Here is a 26,318-nt window from a genome sequence, read left to right on the forward strand (position 1 = left end):
TCAAAATATATTAGATGAATATAGGAAAATGTCATAATTAAATCCATTATGGGTAATTAATTTATATTAACAAAAGGATTTTTCTTACATTTCCCCTTTCTAACCTTCCATTAAGACCACCTTTTCCTGTCTCATGTCTGTAGTAATATGGGGCGGCAGGGCTGCGTCCCCCACACCCGGCCGCCCACATGGCTAGCTTATGCCCCGAAATAATTACACGGACACTGTATTCTTTTAATCACTGCTTGGCCCTTTAGCCCTAGCCCTTACTGGCTAATCCTGTTATCCCGATCAACCCATCTCTAATAATCTGTGAGAACCGGTCTTACCGGGAAGATTCTAGCCTAGTCCATCCTGGGTCGGAGCTTCATAGCGTGGCGTGCGTCTGCCCAGGAGCCAGGAGCATGGCATCTCTCCCAGGCGTCTACTCCCGAGAGGAGAGCAGTCGAGTCTCTGAGCTCACTTCCTCTTCCACCCAGCATTTTGTTCTGTTTACTCCTCCCACCTATCCTCTAACCAATAAAATGGGCCAGGGCAGTGCCTTTATTAGCCAATGACCTTCCTCCATCACATGTCTCCCTGACTAGTTTCATGGTTTATATAATCACACACACAAACACACAAAATGCATGTGACATGAAAGCAGAACAGGGACCAATGAAGAAAGGAAGAGAACCAGTTACAGGAGCTGGGAGTTAGAGAAAGGATCAATAAAAACAAACTATGTGTGTGTATTAGTTAAGACTCTCTAGTGGAACATACTACTAAAAGAATATATATTGCTGGGCCGTGGTGGTGCACGCCTTTAATCCCAGCACTCCGGAGGCAGAGGCAGGTGGATCTCTGTGAGTTAGGGGCCAGCCTGGTCTAGAAGAGCTAGTTCCAGGACAGGAACCAAAAAGCTACAGAGAAACCCTGTCTCGAAAATAAAAAAATAAATAAAAGAATATATATTAAAAGGGAAGTTTTTAGCTCAATTTACACAGTACACCTGGAATAGTCAACAATGGCTGTCTCCTACCAGAGAGGGTGAAAACTCAGTAGCTCAGTCCATAAAGCTGGGTACCTCGGAGAATCTGATGCTAAAGGCTTGGGGGAGTCCTAGAGAGCCAGGCATCTTCAATTTTTGGGATTATTTTTATAGGAACCCTGAAGAAGTTGATTCTGACATGAACGCAGCAAGAAGCACTGGCAGCAACAGAGTAGTTGAACTTGAGAGGGAAGGGTAAGATTTTCCTCTTCCAGGCTCTTTTATCTGGGCTGCTACCGGAAGTGCTGCCCACACTGAGGGTGGGTCTTCCCACGTCAATTAAAGCAATCAAGACAATCCCTACATACATACCCATAGGTCAACCTGTTAGAGACAATCCTTCCTTCGTGGAGGTTATCTTCCCAGGCGATTCCAATTTTAAACTCAACAAACATCACAATGTGAAAACTTTATAATGAAACACATTAATTACTTTTTATGCTAATTTTAGAAAGAATAATCATTAAAAATAATAAGAAAATATGTATGTGCATATACATGTGTGTGTGTATGTGTGTGTGTTCCTGAGCATGCTAGGTGAATATACACACAAACGTGAAGGCCAGAGGTCAACATCAGCATCTGCTTCAATCAGTACCCACCTTATTTTCGAAACATTTTTCTCACTAAACCTAAAGCTCATGGATTCTGCCAGGCTGGCTAGTCAATAAGCTCCAAGGACCCATCTGTCTCAACTCCCCATCACAGCTCTGAGGTTTTAGACATCATGCCACTACATGGACACTGGTAATCTGAACTCTAGTCCTCATGTTTGTACCACAAGCATTTTATTGACTAACTCATCTCCCGAGCCCCATGGAAACCTATATTTATTTAACCACCTACCCAGAAAATGCTAATACAGTGGTTTTCAGTTACCAGTTTGAGAACCATTGCTAAAACATAACAATATTTCAGGACTGGCTCACTTCTGTGTTACATATTTTATGTTATATGCCAAGCTCCATCAACATGTATTTAGACTGGTTTATGATTACTTAATATTATTACTTCTAAGCTTTCTTCACCAGTCCCTCAATTTACCCACAAATACAATTCTTCAGTGTAAATTTCTAGAAGTACAGTTTCTGGTCTATATCAAATGTAAAATTATATTATGTGATACATTATACATTGCTATATTGTTTAGTACATAATTATATGTTAGTTACAGTATATAATATTATATGCTATGGTGTTAGTGTTAATTTATAGTGATGTATTAAGTATGCAATAATAAAGCTGATATAACGTATTAATTTACACATGTTTAGGTGGTTTTATCTGGCCCCTTGTACATAATTTATATTTATCAATATTAATTTCATCTGGTTACCTTTTACTCGTTGCTTCCAGGGTAAGGATTGATTTTCATTCAGAGTATTTGCTATTTTTATAATCACCCACATATTGGATATATGGCTTCTATATGTTCATTCAAACCATGTATGAGAAATAGCAAATAAGATAAAAGCAATAAAAACGTTACTTCTTCATCTCAGACCTTATTATTTAATATTCTTGATCGTTCTTCAAACATTAAGAGCAATTTAGTTCTTAATGAGTTCATGATTTTCCATCTCATCTTTAAGATTGTATTTATATAACATGCCCTATTTGGTAACATTCATATCCATTTCTATCTACTTAGGGCTCTTGTTTAACTAGGAAAGGACAAACACTGTGTATTGATTTTCTGCATTCATTTTCACATTATTTATTAGATTCAGAATACTGTGAGGTTTATGACATAAAGTGCATGTATCTAGCTCTTGTGTCTAAAGGTGAATTGGGGTATCTGTTAATCTCTGCTGGGCTCACTTTGCATCTTTGAGTCAAAACTAAACTAGGCTGGAGTTGGCTTATAGCTGTGCTTTAGGTAGGCTATAGTAACTGCTGGTTCTGCTCCCCATTTCTCTTATGTTTTCACTAAGATTAATCAGCCTCAATTACAAGAGTGGCAGAAGCAAAGGAAATCAACGGGAAGTACATAGGCCTCTTAAAGCCTATGCACAGAATACACACATGGGCCCTTCTGCCTATTCTACTCCCAACACACCCAACATGGCCAAATCTAAATCAAGAGTAGAGGAAACTTGTGGCTAGGGTGAGAACTCACTTGGTAAAGTGATTGCCTCTTAAGCATGAGGACCCGGGTTTGTGCTCCAGGTCAAATGTAAAAAGCCTATTGTGGCAGCACACATTTCAAATCCCAATGCTGAGGAAGCAGAGGCAGAAGGATCAGTAGGGCTCTGTGGCCAGCCAGGTTAGCCTAATTGGTGCACTCCAGATCAACAAGAGATCCTATTTCAAAGGTGAATTGCAAGTTTTAGGATGACACCAAGGTTGTTCTCTGACTCTCTCTCTCTCTCTCTCTCTCTCTCTCTCTCTCTCTCTCTCTCTCACACACACACACACACACACACACACACACACACACACACACACCACAGAGAGACACACACACACAGAGAGAGACATACACAGGCACATATACACAGACACATCAATGCACGCATGCACACACACAGAGGCACATAGGTCACAGATACACATATGAGTAGAGGAAATATACTCTACTTCTTTAGTCAGAGACAAACATGCCAAGAGGTGTGAATCCATGCTGAGGTAAATAGTATGATTTCCATACAAACTAGCATTTACTTTTCTAGATTTTGTTCATTTTTTTTTTTTTGAGGCAGAATCTCATTGTGTAGCTCTAGCTGCCCCCAAAATGGCTATGTAGACTAAACAGGCTTCAAACTCACAGAGATCTGCCTACTTCTGCCTTCCAAGTGCTGAAATTTATTAAAGGATGTGCCATGCCTGGCCCATACATTTCAAGATTTTAATGAACAATTTTTCCTCAGAATCTATAATGGTTTAATTAATATCTCAGTCTTCAGTTTATTGAATCTGCTTTCATCCTTTTGAAAATCTCTTGGTTCTTAGGATTATGTCATATTATGTCATATTGTCACCAATGGCTAATTCTTTCATAATTTCACTTAGTTTTATCAATACTGTTTCTATACTGATATCTAAAAGAAGTAACTAGTAAAAGGGAGTTAATAGGCAAGAAATAGTTGTTTCTTATAATATTTTTTGTAGAGATTGCCCAATTGACCTACAATGAACTTGAAGGCATCTCCAGGAGAGAGACATATCCCAAAGAACAGAACTTTAATTATATATATATATATATATATATATATATATATACACACACACACACATATATATGTGTGTGTGTGACTAATATAAGTGATTAATGGTACAAATTTTTTAAATACATAATTTGAATTTAAGATAACAATTTTATGTTTGATGGCGATGTATAAAATATATTCTATACTGTTATTATGTGCATATTATGCTATGGTTCAGATTTTTCAAAATAATCTTTCATAATCTGTTCGTGGAGGCTGCTTGTTCATTTCCAGGTAGCCCAGTCCCGAAATAACTACACAGAAACTGTTTTATTGCAACACATTTTATTTGGCCTATTAGCTCTCGCTTCGTATTGGCTGGTTCTTATATCTTAAATTAGCCCATTTCTATTAATCTGTGTATTGTCACATGGTTAGGACCTACTGATAAGGTTCTGTTTGATGTCTGGCATCTGTCTCCTACAGCAGCTACATGGCTTTTCCCTGACTGCCTACTCCCCCCTCCTCTATCTGCTTGGAACTCCCATGTTGCCCTACTCTGTGCTGCAATAGACCCAAAGCAGTTTCTTCATTAACCAATGGTATTTACAGCATACAGAGGGAAATCCCACATCAATAATCTTTTTTGGTTGGCTTTTTGTTTGTTCGCTTTTCATTGTTGCTGCTCTATGTAGTCAAGGTTGGCCTGGTACTCTCAATATAACTCAAGCTGGCCTCAAATTCATGTTGATGCTTTTATGTTAGACTCTCAGGTCATGAGTCAAAATCTGTTTTTTTTTCCATTTCCTCTTAAAACTAAATCATTTTAGTCATTATTATTGTAGGTGTTGGAACAATTTAAATCTTAAAAGCTGTGCATGCTTATTCCTAGGTCAGGTAGTCTCAGCTCCATATTGAAAACAAATGGCTTTAATAAACCAAACAAAAATTCTATACACTAGTATTCTTGGAAAAATGTCTACGCCTTTGATTTGTGGGAAGGGCATACTGTTCAGGATTAACATTACCTGGGCAGCTAGTGGATCTGAAATACTTAAGATAGGAAAATAAAACCACTAAACTTGTTCCTTCCTGTACTATCAGCAAATTTTTAGGACAGCTTGCCTAGTCTTGGTGTAATTTAGGAAAAGACACCTCTTTGGGGGCATCTACTCTACTTGGAGCAAGCACTGGGAATGAAGTCCATCTAGGCTCCTGTATAAGCCTGAAAAGAATGGTAAAATTACTACTAATCCCTCCGGTTGGTGGATGATCAAAGATAAAATACAGAAAACAGGGTGCAAAGGGCTTATGGCCAAGGGGATGGATTGAAAGGGATGTAAGGGAAAGAAGCAAGCAAGGACTGTAGGTTGCCTATTAGTGACAATTGATAGCAATAATAATAAAATGTAATTCATCTGATCCTTTATTAAATTCCTAGCACTCTATTAAATTCAAGTGTGGATACTACTATTCTAATAATTCTTCAGTATTAGAACTATTATGCTCCATTTTCAAAACAGAGACTGAAGCACAGAAAGATGAAGCAATGTACTTCAACATCACAAAATTATTAAATGGTTTGATCATGATTTCCAACTTGACTGACTCTAGAATCAATTAAGAGAAAGTCTTGGGAGATATTTTCTTGATTAGGGTAACTGAAATGAGAGAACCCACCTTAAATGTGGGTGGCACTTTCTGGTAGCTGCCCAAATATAAGGATGTCAAATGGAATTTTTCGCCTCCTCTGCGTAGCAGTTTTCAAAACATGTTGCTCTTGCTGCCATTATTGCTATATACTGTAGTTTTTTTTTCTCTTTTGGGGACCCACTACCCAACTCCTAAATAAATACATGGAGATTTATTCTTACTTATGAAAGCTGGCTTATTTCTAGCCAGCTTTTCTTAACTTAATTGATCTTGTCTACCTTTTGCCTCTGGGCTTTTACTTTTCTCTGTTCTATATACCTTTTCTTTTTCCTTCTTAGTCCGTAACTGGTTGTGTGGCTGTGTTACTGGACCCTGAAGTCCTCCTCTCCTCTTTCTTGCTCCTCCATCTTCTCTCTTCTATTCATTCTCTGCCTGTCAGCCACACTTATTCTTTCTCCTGTCTTGCTATTGGCTGTTCAGTTCTTTATTAGATCATCAGGAGTTTTAGACAGGCAAAGTATCACAGCTTCACAGAGTTAAACAAATGCAACATAAAAGAATGCAACGTATCTTTGCATCATCAAAACAAATGTTCCACAGCATAAACAAATGTAATGGATCTTGAATTAATATGCCACAACAATATTCTTTCATGGATATGAGAACCCAGTTCCTTCAGCCCTTCAAGATACCCTAAAGACGGGTGGTTCTTCAGGAATCTTCCAGGCCTTTAGTGACAGATTGGGATTGCTGAAGCATCCGGCATCATAGACTTAGCAGCTACCCATGCTCAGCCTTTCCACTGTAAAGACAGCTATTGTTGGAATGCCCAGATTATATCCTAATAAATATCATACATATGAATATATATACATATATATATATATATATGATTGTTTGTATTCCACAAAATCCTCAATAATACACATGGCATGTGCTAGTTAGTTTTTTATTGCTGTGAAGAGACACCATGACCACAGCAACTCTTATAAAGAAAATATTTAATTGGGGTAGCATTCTTACAGTTTCAGAGGTTCCCTCCATTACCATCATTACAAGCAGCATGGTGGCGTGTGGGCAAACATGGTGCTGGCTACATCTTGACCAGAAGGTAGCAGAATGTTCATTGAGACACTGTGTGGTATCCTGAGCATAGGAAACCTCAAAGGCTGCCCCCACAGTGTCACACTTCATCCAACAAGGCCACACCCACTTCAACAAATCCATACCTTCCAATAGTGCCACTCCCTTTGGGGGCCATTATTTTTTAAACCACAAGGCATAACTATGATTTTGCCTGGGCTATCTGAAGTTCCCCTATGCATGTGAAGTGTTTATTACAGTGAATATTATGTGCAACACTGTCACTGTACTCCAGATATGTATATATAGCACACAATGCACACACACACACACACACACACACACACACACACACACACACACACTGTATCCGGGCAGCAAATTGTCCCTAGAATTGTCTTTACTATGAGCACAGAAATGAATTGGTATCAAGATCTTCCCCTTGTGCTTATTTAAGAACAGAATTTCATGAAAAAGAAAATCCAAGTAGTTCATGTCTTTGGTCCCTAAGTCATTATGGTTTGCAGGATACTTGACAAGTTTTATAATCAAAAATCTTATATCCAAAATAATTCCTCTGCTAACTCAAATTAAGATAATTTGTCACACTACCTATCTTAGAATCAAGAATTGCACATTTTACTTATTTTTTTCATCTGAATACACAAAAGGTTATTGTAATTATTCACTTCCATTCAGTCATGCATGCCTCAAATATTTATTGCACACCTAATCAAAGGTAAGCTTGCTGTCTCAAAGTCAAGCACTGAAGATGGGATAGGGAGACAAGAATGGGAAGCCCTGAATGAATGTGTAAAGAATGGATGAAGTCTTAAATGAATATGTATCATTGACACGGGCTCATCCATGACAAGAATACCAATATTTCAGACCCATAACTATTGTCAAAGCCTTACTCTGCATGAGACTCAGAGGCAATGCCAAATCCCTTCTCTGCTCCAAGTATGAGTATTTGTGCATAATTAACCAGTGTACGCAAAAACTAGCAACAGCACCTTCCTCTTCCTGGATGACTACAACCTGAGGTTGATCCCCTACCATCTATGAAGACTAGTCAAACCCTCCTTCTCTTGCTGATTATACTAAACATACTGTGATTTCATGCTGTTACATAGCTGATGCTGCTCCAGCAGAGTGGATACAACCCACCTTATGGAGTAACGTGAAGAACATTCCATCTGAAAGAGAGGAACTAAGAAAATGGTATTCCCATGCAGAATTTCCCCTAGTGAGGAAGCTGGATCATGCTAGTGCTACAGACTCAGTGACATGTGGGCTCTGATGGAGGCAGCAGCAGAGCAGTTTGGAGGCAGAAATAACACACTAGAAGCTGCTGCGACCGATCAAACCGGTGGGAATGCAAAGAACACAAGCGATAAAAAAATAAGTGACAAAAGCAAAAGGGGGAGATGACCGTAAGAACTTTCTGTTTTTAAATAATTAAATCAATAGAGAAATTACTCTTAGGATGAATAGGTAGCATTCCACAGACAGGAAATTTAACAACTGGAAGTGTTCCTATAATTGAGACCTTGAGGAAAGATGGGATTCAGACTAATCGAAGGTAGCCTGCCTTTGTATCTGTTATCACTGCCGTATCGGAAAAGAAGGACCAGCTCTCAGTTCTGAAAGCCCAGGGATGACCTCCAACCTAAAGGAACAACCAGTTGCCTTTTCTGAACTATGGCTGGCTGGCCAACTGTCTTGAAGCCATGCAGCGTGTGTCACAAGAGGTCAGCAGACAGGAACATTAGCCACGGGCTACACTACCCCGCATCTTGTTTTCACTGCTCTGGGAGAGTAAAGAAGCCTGGACTCTACATCTTCTCTGGAGGGAGACTGGGTTGCTCGTGAAGGTTGGAATGGCACAAATGAGATGCAGCGCCAAGTCCGATAAAACCCACAGCATTGAGCATCTCCATTCAGTGTGACCTACTTCATACCTTTAGATATTCTTGCAAACTTCTCTATGTCCAACCTGCCTTTGTTCTGAAGTCTTAAAATTTGAGGTCATGTCTTTTAAACTAGACTGTAAGTTTGGAGACTCCATTGCACAAAAAAAAGTGTTATGATCACTACATGTTTGCTCCTAAGAGAAGGCCCTGGGAGAGAACAACCGCAAAGACAAACATAAAAATACATCGATTTGATAATTAGCCATTCTCTGCTGCATATTACCCCCCATGTTTTTCTTTTCTATTAGAGAAAAGTCTTAAACATAAAAGTTTGCAGTGAGAAAAACACCAAAATTGACAATCACAAAACCATAAATAATTGTTTCACCTCTATAGTCAAGCCACATGGTGGTTCTGAGAAATGAAAAGTAAAAATCTAAAAAATCAAAACCACAAAAAGAAAACAAAATCCATCAAGAGATATCTTGATGCATAATTAGTACAATGATTAGTGAACATTTTTTGTTAAAATAACTTTTAAACTGATTTTATGTCTATGAGCATTTTACTTACATGTTTATATGTGCACCATATGCATGCCTTGTGCATGTAAAATCCAGAATAGGATGTCAGATCCTCTGGAACTGGAAATACTGATAGTTATGAGGCACTATGGGGGTACTGGGAATCGAGCCTAGGTCCTCCGCAAGACCAGTAAGTGTTCTTAACCACTAAGTAATCTCTCCAACCTCTAAAATCACTTTTTATAGATGGCAAGAAATATAGCTCAGTGGTAGAATGTCTGGTTAGCATTCACAAGGCCCTAAGTTCAGCTTAGTGTGGTAAAAGAAAAAAAATGAAAAACTGTACACTCTTCCATACATTAAAAATTGGGATGTATTGTAGACATATTAATTTGGAAGAGAGAAATCTGATGGTTTCCATCCCTAGACAAAGAACTACAGGCAACTAGCAACTGCAGAGAGGGGGGGGGGGAGGGGAGAAGAGAGGAGAGGAGAGGAGGAGGAGGAGGAGGAAGAGAGAGAGAGAGAGAGAGAGAGAGAGAGAGAGAGAGAGAGAGAGAGAGAGAGAGATTGGTTTTCTTAGGTCAGGGACAGATTCTTCAAACTTTCAGACCCTCTGTAGACACTGCTAAATGGGAGTCAAACTGACCCCACAAGCATCAAGAGTGAAAAGTGATTTGAAAAAAAGGCAAGCTCTCATCATGTGAGAATTTACCAGTCTTTTAACTCAGAGCTGAATTTAATGCTCCTTTTAACTCTAACTGAAGATTTCATCTAAGATTTTTCTCAAGAAATATGCATTAACAGAATGACATTTTTGTTTATTCCCAATAAACAACAATGAGAAGCTATAAATGGCTTTGTGTGATGATGCATGCCTTTAATACCAGCACTTGGGAGGTGGAGGCAGGTGGAGCTCTGTGAGTTCCAGGCCAGCTTGGTCTACATAATGAGTTCTAGGACAGCCAGGGCTACATAGTGAAACCCTGAATCAAAAAGAAAGGCTTTGTAAATGCTATTGTTTAGAAAGCCAGATTTTATTCATTATCATTTCCTCAGAGTACAGGTTAATGTATGCTTCCTACCTAGATATATATGCTATGAGAAACAAAGCACACTGTGTTTATAACGTGGAGATCTGTAAATGTGTATCCATTACTCCTGTGAGGGTCTGTGTGCAAGTTTGTTACCACTCCTTTTCCCATCAGGAAAGCTAAGTGATGCTACAGTGTTGCCTCGTCCAGGGCAACTGCTTTCTATTCTCAATCACATCCCAGCTCTCCCAAGAACTGTATGAATCTTTTTCACTTATGTAAAATGTAAAGATGACAACAACAGTGAAATGATTCCAGTAAGTGATATCAGACTAGAGCTTGTGAATCTGGATAATTCATTAGTATATCTAGAAAGCCACTAGTAAAAATTCATTATAAAGTGAGTATATTATTAGAGATGTAGATTCCAAACAAAATGTTGAAGGGGTAGTTGCCCTCTATAGGATAAAGTCGTTCTTTCCTTTCTACATTTCCCACTAACCGCAACCCAAACCCCTATACAATACAAAACAAAAAGGAGCAGCTGCCTGAGGGTGGAAAAAGTAACAACAGTAGCTGGCATTTTGGGAAGGGAAATAAGAACATGACGCCATCAATGTGGATTTCCTTTTTTATTTTTATTTTGGGATGGTTAATCGGTTTTACCTATCAGTTTTGACCACAGAATAAGGCAGGTTGAAACCACACAAGTGATTCTACCCACACTATGGCCTGTCCTCTGCTGGAACCTCAGGCATCTCTAATCAGCTGAAGCTAAAGACAATGAGGATCCTATGGAAGAGGGTGTTATGGGCCATGCTTGGAAGTGGCACATGCCATTTGTGCCCACGGCCCATTGACTTGGACTAGAGCATGTGGCCATCTTCAGCTGCAAGGGAGACTAGAAAATCTTATGTAACCATGTACACAAGAGGAAAAAAAAAAAACTTCTAGACAGAAACTACTTAGCACTGAAGCTGTCTGTGCCACTTAAACACTTCAGCAGAAAAAAAGAGGTACATGAGGAGACAGACACCAGAGAAAGCTGTCTAAAGATTGGGCATGAGGTTTACAGAATCATTAGGAGGGTGAAAAGCGTATGGGAAGGGATCATAGGATGCCGAGGCAGGGAATATGCTGATAAATTTGGGGTGAAGTGGCTTCCTCTTCCTTGAGCAACGACTGCAGTTTGCCAGCCTGGAGTTAACCTGGAGAGGACAGCAAGCTGTGTAAGACTCAATTTAGAAAGCTCTAGAGAATAGCTCTAAGTGGAGGCATAATAGAATCTGGGTTCCATTAGAAAGAGCTTGGGAGTTAGGAGGAGTGTAGATAGAGGAAGGAGATAGGGAATTCTTTGCAGTGAGCCAAGCAAGAAGTAATTTAGGCTTGAAATAAATGGTAGAGTGTGATTGTGGGCTCAGATATGAGAACTGAGATACTGACGAGTCAAAATCTATAGGATCCATTGCATATGGTTGATGAGACCATAACACATCAAGGAAGATTCCTTTCTATTTGTTGGTTCACTCATTCATTTGGTAATTACTTATTGAACATCTATAACATGTATTCCTCCAGATGTTGAAGATACAATAGTGAATAAGCAAATACTGTTCTTGTCCTCATAGAGTTTGCAATCTGTTGGAAATTTAAACAACAGTACAAATGCATCTATGTTTATAGTATTATTTCAGTTGTCACTGAGCAAACAGCATGTTGTGTTTGAGATTCCTGTAGGACATCTGTGTGCAGCTTATTCAATTTGGAAGTTATTTTGTAAATCTGTTTCTTAGGAGCAAAGCCTTGGGCACAGATGTGAATTTGGGAGTCATCAGCATGTAGAGAATTCCAAGAGACAAACAAAACAAAATCAATACAGTTTATAGTACATGGAAAAAATTCCTTAACACCTTTGGCTTCAGACACCACCCCCTCTCCACCCCCGGGGAGAGATTATTTCTTCAACCTCAGGCATAGCTAGAATGAGCAATTTAAATGACAGTTCAGGCTTGCATGCTTTTTTTCTTATTTCTTATACTCTCTTGGTCACAATAGCCTCTGGAGATGCCAACTCCACAATTTTTATCTCTTCATTCAACAATCCCATCAAGTTGTAGTTTTTATTTTTTTATTTGCTTACTAACAGCTCCCCAAAGTCTCAGTGTAGCCTATGGTTGATCCATTGAGGGTTACGGGCCCATTCCTGAACTAAGCCCTATAATCAGAGTTAGCATATTCTGAGATGAAGTGTATTCGTCATGGACCCAAACCTATGGTCATGGGTGGGAAAACTACAGACATATTCCTCCTAGAAATAATTTGTGTTCATTTTTATCCTCCATTACTCCCCATCATCTTCTTCCTCTCCCACTAAATTCCTTCCTCTTCCAACAAGTGTCGCTCCCACTTTAATGTCTTTGTATTTTTTACACTTACCAATTTAATATCTTTATAAGAGGTAGGACCTCATGGGACCCTTTCCTATGTGTGATGGAATGTTGTTGAAGCCAGTCTGGTGCTAGTCTTGTGCAGATAACAATCACTGTTGTGAGTTCATAAGTCCAATGGCCACAGCAGGTTCAAAGGACAATATTTCACAGCACTCCTTGCAACTCGCCAGCTCTTACATTCTTTCCACCTCCTCTTCCACATCATTCCCTGACCTTTGGGGAAGGGGGCAATATAGATATACTATTTAGGACCAAGCACTCAATCGTCACTTGTTCTTAGCACTTTGACCAGTCATTAGTCTCTGTACTAGCCACTTCCCACTGCAAAAAGACGCCTCGGAGAGCAGCACTAATCTGTGGGTATAGACATAAGTATTTTGAAGAAATCTAATAGCATGTCTATTGATCACAGCAACAGCACTATCACTTCATGCATCCCCATTTGCTGGATATTTCTAAATCAAACTGTAGACAGCACTTCATGTCATCAGACACATATTCTTTGTTTAATTGGAGGTAAAATACGTGCAGAGATATTCTCCGGTAGACATTTGTATATGTGTTTTCACTTCAAAATCACTGTAAAGGGATTCAGTTGAATTCAACATTTCTAGCAAATCAGATAAACTGCCACTTGGCATTTTACTGTTTTTTTCTTTTGTGTTTTGTTTTGTTTTCTTCAAACAATGTTAAAAGAAATCAAAATTTTAATAAATGGCACTAATAGCCTATGACATGAATGTCAAACAGAATATTTGTGCTACACTCACATTGTCAGCTAGACTCGAGTCTTTAAAAGTACACATTTCTCTAAGGCTAATTGAATAATAGCTGAAGCAAAAAGATTTCATTCCAATTATAATTTTTTTAAATAAGAAAAATTGCAAAGAATCAACATCAGCTGGTTTCTATTTGAAAGACAATCTAAATGATGACACTGCTGGCGGCCATCTCTGGGCTCTTCTCACACTTCTAAGCATTTCGCATGTACTATCTTTCAAGTAGATCTTGGCCTCCTTTGAGAATTGCACATCTTGTTACCTCAGAGGCAGAAGGAGTTCAGACTCTGGGATCTCACAAGGTATTGAGCACAGGTCATGAATTATAGACATTTATAGATAGGAGCTTGTTTTAGATTTCTGGAGACTTCCTACAGGATTTGCAGTGACACTCACTCTGTGAATTCATAGTATGTCATCATGTCACTCAAAGACAAACGACAGCCATATTGGTTTTTACACCGTTACACACCCAGGAGGGTAATGAAGCTTGCCCTAGGTTAGTTAGGTCAAGCAAAAAGGAAAAGAAGAGGAATTGAGCATTTTTAGTGTCAACAGCAGAAAATCTAAGCAACCAAAAGTCGTCGGTTAGAATTTTAAGTTGGTTCAACATATTTGCAAACATTCTGCCAAGTATCAGTTAAAACTAAACACATTTATTTATGCCTATGATACAGCAATTCCACCTTATGGCACTAGAGGTCAGAATAGTGTTAGGGGTACTGGTGGGAGATAGGCATGGGTAGGGAGTGCTGATGGGAGAGGGATGTGAGCAAGTGATTTAGGAGCTGAGACTTGTCCTATTGATTGATCTGGCAGTGATCAAGTGTAGACACAGGTAAATATCCATTGAACTGTTCAGTCCATATATGTACCCTTTTCTGGAAGTTATATCTCTAAAATGGCAGAGTTATGAGTAAAAGTTCCTAATAAAGAGCCTTTTGTAGCATATTTGTGACTTAGAAGGATCTAGGTCTTGGAGTAAAGACAGTGCTATATACTCACAGGAGATCTCTATAGTTACATTCTCACAGGTAAAGCTCCCCCCACTCATAAAAGGTGGAGATATTGTTTGTGTTTCCTCCTAAGAAGATGGATATCATCCACCTCCTTCTCTAAGAACCTATGACCCATAAAGAGCAAGGTCTGCCTCACCTAGAAGACTATTAGTATAGTCACAAGCAGACATAGACTCCTAAGGTACTTCTGGTACCTCCTGACTGGTCAATTAATCTTTCTTTGATAAATTGATACTATGATTTGTGACCAGGTTAATCGTGAATTCTCACCCCTTAGCAAAACCAAAATGGTCAATAGCAAGTCATATGCCATAAGTTAGATGGTAGGCTCTGTTTATACTCATTGCCCTTGTTTGTATTGGTGTTCCTTGCATTGAACATTAGGTTTGTGCTTCTATCTGCCATTCATCTGGCATTCTAATATCCAGGTGCATCCATTTGGTAGCGAGACACTGAAAAGCAACCCTCGCTAAGTTTGTGTTGCCATGGCTGATGCCTGGTAAATATTGTGGGCAACAAGCTCATCTCTGTTAACTATGTCAGATATACTTTAGTTTGTAAAGGAAGCCACAACCGTACCTTTAACTTGGGAAATTATGAGGGGTACCTGGTGAGCATGGTTTATGATAAGAAAATCAGAGAGGAAGAACCTTAAAGTTTCAAAAGTACAAGAAAAAAATCATGACAGAAAAAAAGGATGGCCCAAGGCACATTTCCTAAGTTAAGATGGCTATGTTTGTTTATATGTAGTTTTAAGAAATATGATAGCATTAATGCAGAATATGGAAGTGATTTGGAAAGAATTGATGCTAAATTTGGAAACACAAAGAAGTTTCATGTACTGAGATGGGACACAATTTTATTATTCACATTTAGGTATCTTTTAAATATTAAAAAAAGCTGTGAGGATATAATGAGCTAAAGCTGTTGGAAGCTTCCTAGAGACAAAAAAAAACCCTCTATTTTGAGACATTGCTTTCATAGAATGTTTTTTATTTGATTTTAATTCAAGGAACAAATTTTTGTATTTGAGTAAACTCTTGAGAAAGGTTCCATAAACTTCCTTGCATTAGTGTTATACAGAGCAATACAGTACACCTTTGCTATGAAAATTTTCATAAGAGCAGAACATATGTTCCACTTCATGGTATCAAACACAGAGAAAAATTATTCTAATTGGGAACATACTTGGGTAAATGATTGGATTAAAATGACTGAGAGTTATAAATGTCTGAAATGTCTATTTCAGGCATGAGTAGGGGAAATGGCACTAATTTCTAAAGTGTGCACATAATGATTAAATTATCCCACAGAGATGACAAGTATATCAGCATTACTGTGGAAAGAAATGTCATGTGAGTAAGGAAAGAGGCAAGCAATCCCTTCATGGGCAGCAGTCACCAGGAAAATGTCTTTTTACCTCTATTGTCACACAAACCATAATTGCACCCATTTCTCTACAATCTCATTACTCATTAATTTCATCTCTTGTATCTACCAAACTAAATAAAATGGTGTATACACCCCTAACTCTTACCCAATCTCTCTCTCTCTCTCTCTCTCTCTCTCTCCTCTCTCCGCTTGTGTGTGTATGAGTTCATCTGTCTCACTCTATCTCTCTCACCCTCTCTCCCTCCCTCTTCCCCTCCTGGGGTTCACATTTAGAGATTTTAAAGGGAGTCTCATGAGCTAGACCAGATTGGTTTTATATATATAGAAAGATGCTATCAAATTCTCACGTTTGAGTTAAATTCTCATCACCAACAGCCATTTATTTTCCCAGGTATCTTAACTTTGGAATAAGTTAATAAAATTTAACCATGTAAAAGATGCAGATAGACAATGTCTACATACACCCACCTTTATCTTGCTCTTTCTCCTTGATCATGACACTGAAATACAAGTAAGACTCAACATTGGAATCTTGGCCTTTGTAGCCATGTGGAAGGTATGAGCTCATCCTGAGCCTATTTCTCCACCTGCAGAATAGGAATAACAGCATGCCTTTGCTTCTTACCATTTTGTTAGGAAGAATAAGCTGGTAAGTGTGAATGTGTTTAAAGCCTGCCAAGAACATGCAAATGTCCTTTTTTCCCTTTTTCCTTTCACTGGAGAAATTGACATTTTTTGTCTAGTAGCAGGATTTCTCAAAAACATTTTATTACAAAACAATGAAGGACTCAGAGACAGATGCAACATAAGAATGCAGAATGCTGTGTTCTACTTCCCCAGCTTCTCTTACAGGTGACATTATGTGAATGTTGTAGATCATCAAAACGGAACTATTATTATTTATTATATTGGACTGATAAATACATTATACAAATTATCCAGTTTTGTGATTTTTACCAATCTGGAATTTGGTTTCTCTTCAGTCTTTTGGTCTCCACTTTCTCTAGCCACAGTGATCTCTGAGGACTCTAAAATAACCACTTAAATTAGCCCACTAACTTAATGTCTGGCATATTCAAGCAAGTTCTGACTTAAAACCTTCCCCAGTTTTCCTAACTATACTTGAAATCTCTGTAAAAAAAATTCTGTTCTTTTAATCTAAATCTTTTATTTCACTGTTTATTGCACAATAAGTGGATTTTGTAGAAAAAAATCCCAAGCTCTTAGACCTGCTAAACAGCTTACTAAAATGGTAAACACAGCGGTTGCCAACAGCGATGCATTAAATGACAAGCTAGATAATGCATTTGCATTAACAGTTTCCTTAATAGTCTCTATTTAAAAGACATGCAGCATAAATCTTTTCTTAGTTGATTCATATCTTTCTTAAATTTTAATGCTATTCTATCACCCTTCTTAGTACTGTTTAGACAGTGCCCTTAGTGGCTAGAGAAAAAGTGGGTAGAACCTTGGGCTGCAGAGATTGCTCAGAGGTTAAGAGCTGATGTTCCAGAGTACTCATGTCCTGTGCCCAGCACCCACACATGTTTGGTTGCAATTCTAAAGTCAGGGGATTAATGCCCTCCTCTGATATCAGAAACACATGTGGTGCATGTACACACACACACACACACACACACACACACACACACACACACGCAAAACACTCCTATACATAACTATTTTCAATAAAAAACTAAAATAAGGAAATGTTCAACGTCCTTAGTCATCAGAAAAATGCAAATCAAAATAACTTTGAGATTCCATCTTACACCTGTAAGAATGGTCAAGATCAAAAACACTGATGACAACTTATGCTGGAGAGGTTGTGGGGTAAAGGGAACACTTCTGCATTGCTGGTGGGAGTGCAAGCTGGTGTAGCCCCTTTGGATGTCAGTGTGGTGATTTCTCAGAAAATTAGGAAACAACCTTTCTCAAGACCCAGTAATACCACTTTTGGGTATATATCCAAAGGATGTTCAATTGTGCCACAAGGACATGTGCTCAGTGTTCATAGCAGCATTTTTTTTGTCATCGCCAGAAAATGGAAACAACCTAAATGCCCTTTGACTGAAGAATGGATAAGGAAAATGTGGTACATTTACACAATGGAGTACTACACAGCAGAAAAAAATGACAACATCTTGAATTTTGCAGGCAAATGGATGAAGCTAGAAAACATCATTTTGAGTGAGATAACCCAGGTACAGAAAGAAAATTATCACATGTACTCACTCATAAGTGGTTTTTAAACATAAAGCAAAGAAAACCAGCCCACAAATCACAATCCCAGAGAACCTAGACAACAATGAGGAGCCTAAGAGAGACATACACAGATCTAATCTACGTGGGAAATAGAAAAAGACAAGATTTCCTGAGTAAATTGGGAGCATGGGGACCTTGGGAGAGGACTGAAGGAGAGGGGAGAGGTAGGGAGGGGAGCAGGAAAAAATGTAGAGCTCAACAAAAATTATATTAAAAAAAACACTAAAATATACTATGAACACTGATTTTTGACAAAGAAGCTAAAATTATACAATTGGAAAAAAGAAAGCATCTTCAACAAATGGTGCTGGCATAACTGGATGTCAACATGTAGAAGAATGCAAATAGATCCATATTTATCCCTATTCACAAAACTTGAGTTCAAAGACCTCAACATAAATCCAGCTGCACTGAACCTGATAGAAGCGAAAGTGGGAAGTACACCCGAACTCATGGGCACAGGAGACCACTTCCTGAATATAACACCAGTAGCAGAAACACTGAGATTGACAATAAGTGGGACCTCCAGAAAGTGAGAAGATTCTGTAAGGCAAAGGATACTGTAAGACAAAATGGCAGCCTACAGAATGGGAAAAAATCTTCACCAACCCCACATCTGACAGAGGATTCATCTCCAAAATATATAAAGAACTCAATAATCTAGACATCAAAATATGAAATAATACAATTTAAAATGGGGTGTAGATCTAAACAGCAAATTCGCAGCAGAAGAAACTCATATGGCCAAAAGACACTTAAAGAATTGCTCAATGACTTTAGCCATTAGGGAAATGCAAATCAAAATGTCTCTGAGATACCATCTTACACCAGTCAGAATGCCTAAGATCAAAAACACCAGTGACCGCTTATACTGGATAGGAGACAGAGTAAGAGACACACTCCTCCTTTGCTGGTGGGAGTGTGATCTTGCACAGCCACATTGGAAATCGGTATAGAAGTTTCTCAGAAAATTGGAAAACAATCTACCTCAAGACGCAGCAATACCACTCTAGGTCATATACCCAAAGGATGCTCAATCATACCACAAGGACATGTGTGAAACTAAGTTAATAGGAGCATTATTTGTAATAGCCAGAACCTGGAAAAAATCTAGATGCCCCCAACCAAAGAATGGATAAAGAAAATGTGGTACAATGTACTATCACTTGGTGGTAAAAAAAAAAAAAAAAAAAAAAAAAAAAAAAAACCACAACATTTTGGTTATTTATTTATTTATTTATTAGATTTATTTATTTATTTATTTGTTTATTATTTCTGTCTCTTCCCTGCCACTGCCTCCCACATCCCTACCCCTCCCCCAATCAACTACCTCTTTCTCATCAGCCTAAAGAGCAGACTGGTTCCCTGCCCTGTGGGGAGTCCAACGACCTCCCACCTACTTCCAGATCTAGTAAGGTGAACATCCAAACAGCCTAGGCTCCCACAAAGCCAGTACATGCAGTAGGATCAAAACCCAGTGCCATTGTTCTTGAGTTCTCAGCAGTCCTCATTGTCCACTATGTTTAGCGAGTTCGGTTTTATCCCAGGCTTTTTCAGACACAGTCCAGCTGGCTTTGGTGAGTTCCTGAAAGAACATCCCCATTGTCTTGGTGTGTGGGTGTACCCCTAGCGGTCCTGAGTTCCTTGCTCGTGCTCTCTCTCCTTCTGTTCCTGATTTGGACCTTGGGGTTGTAGTCTGGTGCTGCAATATGGGTCTCTGTCTCTGTCTCCTTTCATTGCCTGATGAAGGTTAATATTCAGGAGGATGACTATATGTTTTTCTTTGGGTTCACCTTCTTATTTAGCTTCTCTAGGATCACGAATTATACGCTCAATGTCCTTTGTTTACGGCTAGAAACCAAATATGAGTGAGTACATTCCATGTTCCTCTTTTTGGGTCTGGCTTACCTAAATCAGGATAGTGTTTTCTATTTCTGTCCATTTGCATGCAAAATTCAAAAAGTCATTGTTTTTTACTGCTGAGTAGTACTCTAATATGTATATATTCCATACTTTCTTCATCCATTCTTTCATTGAAGGGCATCTCAGTTGTTACCAGGTTCTAGCTATTACAAATAATGCTGCTATGAACACAGTTGAGCATATACTTTTGTTGTATGATAGGGCATCTCTTGGGTAAAACCCAAGAGTGGTATTGCTGGGTCCAGGGGTAGGTTGATCCCGAATTTCCTGAGAAACAGCCACACTGATTTCCAAAGTGGTTGCACAAGTTTGCATTCCCACCAGCAATGGATGAGTGTACCCCTTTCTCCACAACCTCTCCAGCAAAGGTTATCATTGGTGTTTTTTATTTTAGCCACTCTGATAGGTGTAAGATGGTATCTAAAAGCTGTCTTGATTTGCATTGCCCTGATTGCTAAGGAAGTTGAGCATGACCTTAAGTGTCCTTTGGCCATTTGAACTTCAAGGATAGCCAAAACAATCTTTATTATTATTATTATTATTTTATTGAAGAAAAAAAATTCGGCCTCCTCCCAGCCTCCCATTTCCCTCCCTCCCCTCCCACTCCTCTCCCCCTCCCCCCACTCCTCTCCCCCTCCCTCTTCAGTCTGAAGAGCAGTCAGGATTCCCTGCCCTGTGGAAAGTCCAAAGTTCTAACCCTCCATACTGGTCTAGGAAGTTGAATATCCAAACTGGCTAGGCTCCCACAAAGCCAGAACCTGAAGTAGGATCAAGACCCAGTGCCATTGTGCTTGGCTTCTCAGCAGCCCTCATTGTCCACCACATTCAGAGAGTCTGGTTTTATCCCATGCTTTTTCAGTCACAGTCCAGCTGGCCTTGGTGAGCTCCCAATAGATCAGCCCCACTGTCTCAGTGGGTGGGTGCACCCCTTGTGGTCCTGACTTCTTTGCTCATGTTCACCCTCCTTCTGCTCCTCATTGGGACATTGGGAGCTCAGTCCGGTGCTCCAGTGTGGGTCTCTGTCTCTATCTCCATCCATCGCCAGATGAAGGTTCTATGGTGATATGCAAGATATTCATCAGTATGGCTATAGGATAGGGTCATTTCAGGTTCCCTATCCTCAGCTGCCCCAGGAACTAACTGGGGACATCGCCCTGGGCACCTGGGAGCCCCTCTAGGTCCAAGTCTCTTGCCAACCCTAAGTTGGCTCCCTTAATTAAGATATGTGCTTCCTACTGACTGGGAGAAGATTTTCACAAACCCCGCAACAGACAAAGGTCTGATCTCCAAAATATATAAAGAACTCAAGAAACTAGACTTTAAAATGCTAATTAACCCAATTAAAAAATGGGGCACTGATCTGAACAGAGAATTCTCAAAAGAAGAAGTTCAAATGGCCAAAAGACACTTAAGTTCATGCTCAACCTCCTTAGAGATCAGGGAAATGCAAATCAAAAGAATTTTGAGATACCATCTTACACCAGTCAGAATAGCTAAAATCAAAAACACCAATGATAGATAGCCTTTGCTGGAGAGGTTGTGGAGGAAGGGGTACCCTCATCCATTGCTGGTGGGAATGCAAATTTGTCCAACCACTTTGGAAAGCAGTGTGGCGGTTTCTCAGGAAATTCGGGATCAACCTACCCCTGGACCCAGCAATACCACTCTTGGGAATATACCCAAGAGATGCCCTATCATACAACAAAAGTATATGCTCAACTATGTTCATAGCAGCATTATTTGTAATAGCCAGAACCTGGAAACAAGCTAGATGTCCTTCAATGGAAGAATGGATGAAGAAAGTGTGGAATATATACACATTAGATTACTACTCAGCGGTAAAAAACAATGACTTTTTGAATTTTGCATGCAAATGGATGGAAATAGAAAACACTATCCTGAGTGAGGTAACCCAGACCCAAAAAGATGAACATGGGATGTACTCACTCATAATTGGGTCCTAGCCACAAATAAAGGTCAGTGAGTCTATAATATGATATCCTAAAGAAGCTAAATAAGAAGGTGAACCCAAAGAAAGACATATAGCTATCCTCCTGGTTATGGGAAGTAGACAAGATTGCCGGGAAAAAATTGGGATCTTGGGGGTGGGGTGGGAGGGGGGGTAAGAAGAGATGGGGAGAGAAAGTGAGAAGGGGAGGATGGGGGAAACTTGGGGAAACGGGTTGATTAGCCAAAACAATCTTATACAATAAAGGATCGCCTGGAGGCATTACCATCTCTGACTTCAAACTCTATTACAGAGCTACAGTATTGAAAACAGCTTGATATTGGCATAAAAACAGAGAAGTCGACCAAAGGAATCGAATAGAAGACCCGGACTTTAACCCACAAACCTATGAACACCTGATTTTCGATAAAGGAGCTAAAAGTATACAATGGAAAAAAGAGAGCATCTTCAACAAATTGTGCTGGCAAAACTGGATGACAATCTGTAGAAGAATGAAAATAGATCCATATCTATCACCATGCACAAAACTCAAGTCCAAATGGATTAAAGACCTATATCAGTCCGAACACACTGAACCTGATAGAAGAAAAAGTGGGAAGTACTCTACAACACATGGGCACAGGGGACCACTTCCTACGTATAACCCCAGCAGCACAGACATTAAGGACAACATTGAATAAATGGGACCTCCTGAAACTGAGAAGCTTCTGTAAAGCAAAGGACACTGTCTCTAAGACAAAAAGGCAACCCACTGACTGGGAGAAGATCTTCACCAACCCCGCAACAGACAAAGGTCTGATCTCCAAAATATATAAAGAACTCAAGGAACTAGACTGTAAAATGCTAATCAACACAATTATAAAATGGGGCACTGAGCTGAACAGAGAATTCACAACAGAAGAAGTTCAAATGGACAAAAGACACTTAAGGTCATGCTCAACTTCCTTAGCGATCAGGGAAATGCAAATCATGACAACTTTAAGATACCATCTTACACCTGTCAGAATGGCTAAAATCAAAAACACCAATGATAGCCTTTGCTGGAGAGGTTGTGGAGGAAGGGGTACACTCATCCATTGCTGGTGGGAACGCAAATTTGTGGAACCACTTTGGAACGCAGTGTGGCTGTTTCTCAGGAAATTCGGGATCAACCTACCCCTGGACCCAGCAATACCACTCTTGGGAATATACCCAAGAGATGCTCTATCATACAACAAAAGTATATGCTCTACTATGTTCATAGCAGCATTGTTTGTAATAGCTAGAACCTGGAAACAAATGAGATGCCCTTCAATGGAAGAATGGATGAAGAAAGTATGGAATATATACATATTAGAGTACTACTCAGCAGTAAAAAACAATGACTTTTTGAATTTTGCATGCAAATGGACAGAAATAGAAAACACTATCCTGAGAGGCGCAGCGGCGGCGGCACCAGAGGCACAGAGGCGCAGCGGCGGCGGCGCCAGACGCGGCCCAGCAGCGGCCAGACCCAAGCGGCTGGGACAGGCGTGAAATAAGGAGAGCAGATCGCCCTACTACAATTGAATCAAAGAGGTAGGCCTTTGGTTGGCCAGGTCACTGGCACAAGGGGAGCCTGGTCCTGTCCTGAAGATCCTTCGGAGGGGTGAGAGGGTTCTTGGCCTGCAGCAGGAACCACGAAAGAGAGTGAGGGCATTTTGTAAGCGGAGCCCTTGGCCAGCAGGGAAACCTGATCCGGTTTCTAAAGGATCCATTGGATAGGATCAATAGGAGGAGATGGGCAGGCGCCAAGGCAAGAACTCACCCAATAATCCGAAAAACAACATGAAAACATCAGAACCCAATGATCTTACAACAGAAGTATTTGAACAACCTAACACAGAAGAAGTGGAAAAAATCGACTTTTTGAAGATAATAGAGTCCCTTAAACAACATGTAAAAAATGCCCTTATAGAAATGGATGAGAAGTATAACAAAAAGTTTGTAGAAATGAGTAAATACGTACATGATACCCTGGGAAACCAAGAAAAAACCATCAAACAGGTAATGGAAACAGTTCAAGAATTGAAAACTGAAATGAAGGCAAGGAAGAAAATACAAACTGAGGACCGGCTGGATATGGAAAATCTAGGCCAACGAGCAGAGTCTACAGAAACAAGCATAATCAATAGAATACAAGAGCTAGAAGAAAGACTCTCAGATGCTGAGGACACCATAGAGAAAATAAACGAACAGATCAAAGAAAACAGCAAAGCCAACAAATTCTCAACACAAAACATTCAGGAACTATGGGACACAATAAAAAAACCAAACCTAAGAATAATAGGAATAGAAGAAGGAGAAGAGTCACAGCTCAAAGGCTCAGAAAATATTTTCAACAAAATTATGGAAGAAAACTTTCCCAACTTAAAGAAAGATATTCATTTAAATATTCAAGAAGCATACAGAACACCAAACAGACTGGATCAAAGAAAAACATCTCCTCGCCATATAATAATCAAAACACAAAATATACAGGTTAAAGAAAGAATATTAAGAGCTGCAAAAGAAAAAGGGCAAGTAACTTATAAAGGTAAACCGATCAGACTTACACCTGACTTCTCGATGGAAACTATGAAAGCCAGAAGGTCCTGGATAGAGGTTCTGCAGAAGCTAAGAGACCATGGATGCAAACCCAAACTACTATACCCAGCCAAGCTATCGTTCACTATCAACGGAGAAAACAAGACATTCCAGGATAAGAACAAATTTAAACAATACGTAGCCACAAATCCAGCCCTACAGAAAGTAATAGAAGGAAAATCACAACCCAAGGAATCCAACACTGCCAACACTGCCTACAATAACCCAGGCATCTAATGACCCTTCACGAGCACATCTCAAAGAAAGGAGACACACAATCTCTACTACCAAAAGCAATAAGAATAACCGGAGTAAACAACCACTGGTCATTAATATCACTTAATATTAATGGGCTCAATTCACCTATAAAAAGGCACAGGCTAAAAGATTGGATACGAAAACAGGATCCAACATTCTGCTGTTTGCAAGAAACACATCTCAACCACAAAGACAGGCACCTACTCAGAGTAAAGGGTTGGGAAAAGGTGTTTCAAGCAAATGGTCCTAAGAAAAAAGCAGGTGTGGCCATACTAATTTCTAACAAAACTGACTTCAAACTAAAATCAATCAGAAGAGACCGAGACGGTCACTTTATACTCATAACAGGAACAATTCATCAGGAGGACGTCTCAATCCTGAATATATACGCCCCCAATATAAAAGCACCTACTTATGTAAAAGAAATATTACTAGAACTCAAGGCAGACATCAAACCACACACACTAGTAGTAGGAGACTTCAACACACCTCTCTCTCCAAGGGACAGGTCAATCAGACAGAAACCTAATAGAGAATTAAGAGAATTATTGGAGGTAATGAAGCAAATGGACTTAACAGACATCTATAGAACATTCCACCCAAATAGGAAAGAATATACCTTCTTCTCTGCAGCTCATGGAACCTTCTCAAAAATTGACCACATACTCGGAAACAAAGGAAACCTCCACAGATACAAAAAAATGTCAGTGTCCACCTGTGTCTTATCAGATCATCACGGATTAAAGTTAGAAGGCAACAACCACGCTGCCCCCAAAAAACCGACAAACTCATGGAAACTGAACAGTCAACTACTGAACCACACCTGGGTCAAGGAAGAAATCAAGAAAGAAATTAAAGTCTTCCTTGAATTTAATGAAAATAAAGAGACAACATACTCAAACCTATGGGACACAATGAAAGCAGTGCTAAGAGGAAAGTTCATAGCACTAAGTGCCCACTTAAAGAAAACGGAGAATGCATACATTGGGGACTTAAAAACTCACCTGAAAGCTCTAGAAAAAAAAGAAGCAGACGCGCCCAGGAGAAGTAGAAGACTGGAAATAATAAAACTGAGGGCTGAAATCAACAAAATAGAAACACAGAAAACAGTCCAAAGAATCAATGAAACAAAAAGCTGGTTCTTGGAGAAAATCAACAAGATCGACAAACCCCTATCCAAACTAATTAAACGACAGAGAGAGAACACGCAAATAAATAAGATCAGAAATGAAAAGGGGGACATAACCACAGACACAGAGGAAATTCAGAG

Source organism: Microtus oregoni, unplaced genomic scaffold, assembly GCF_018167655.1.
Source record: "Microtus oregoni isolate MIOR12 unplaced genomic scaffold, Mior012 000074F_003, whole genome shotgun sequence".
NCBI classification, from domain to species: domain Eukaryota; kingdom Metazoa; phylum Chordata; class Mammalia; order Rodentia; family Cricetidae; genus Microtus; species Microtus oregoni.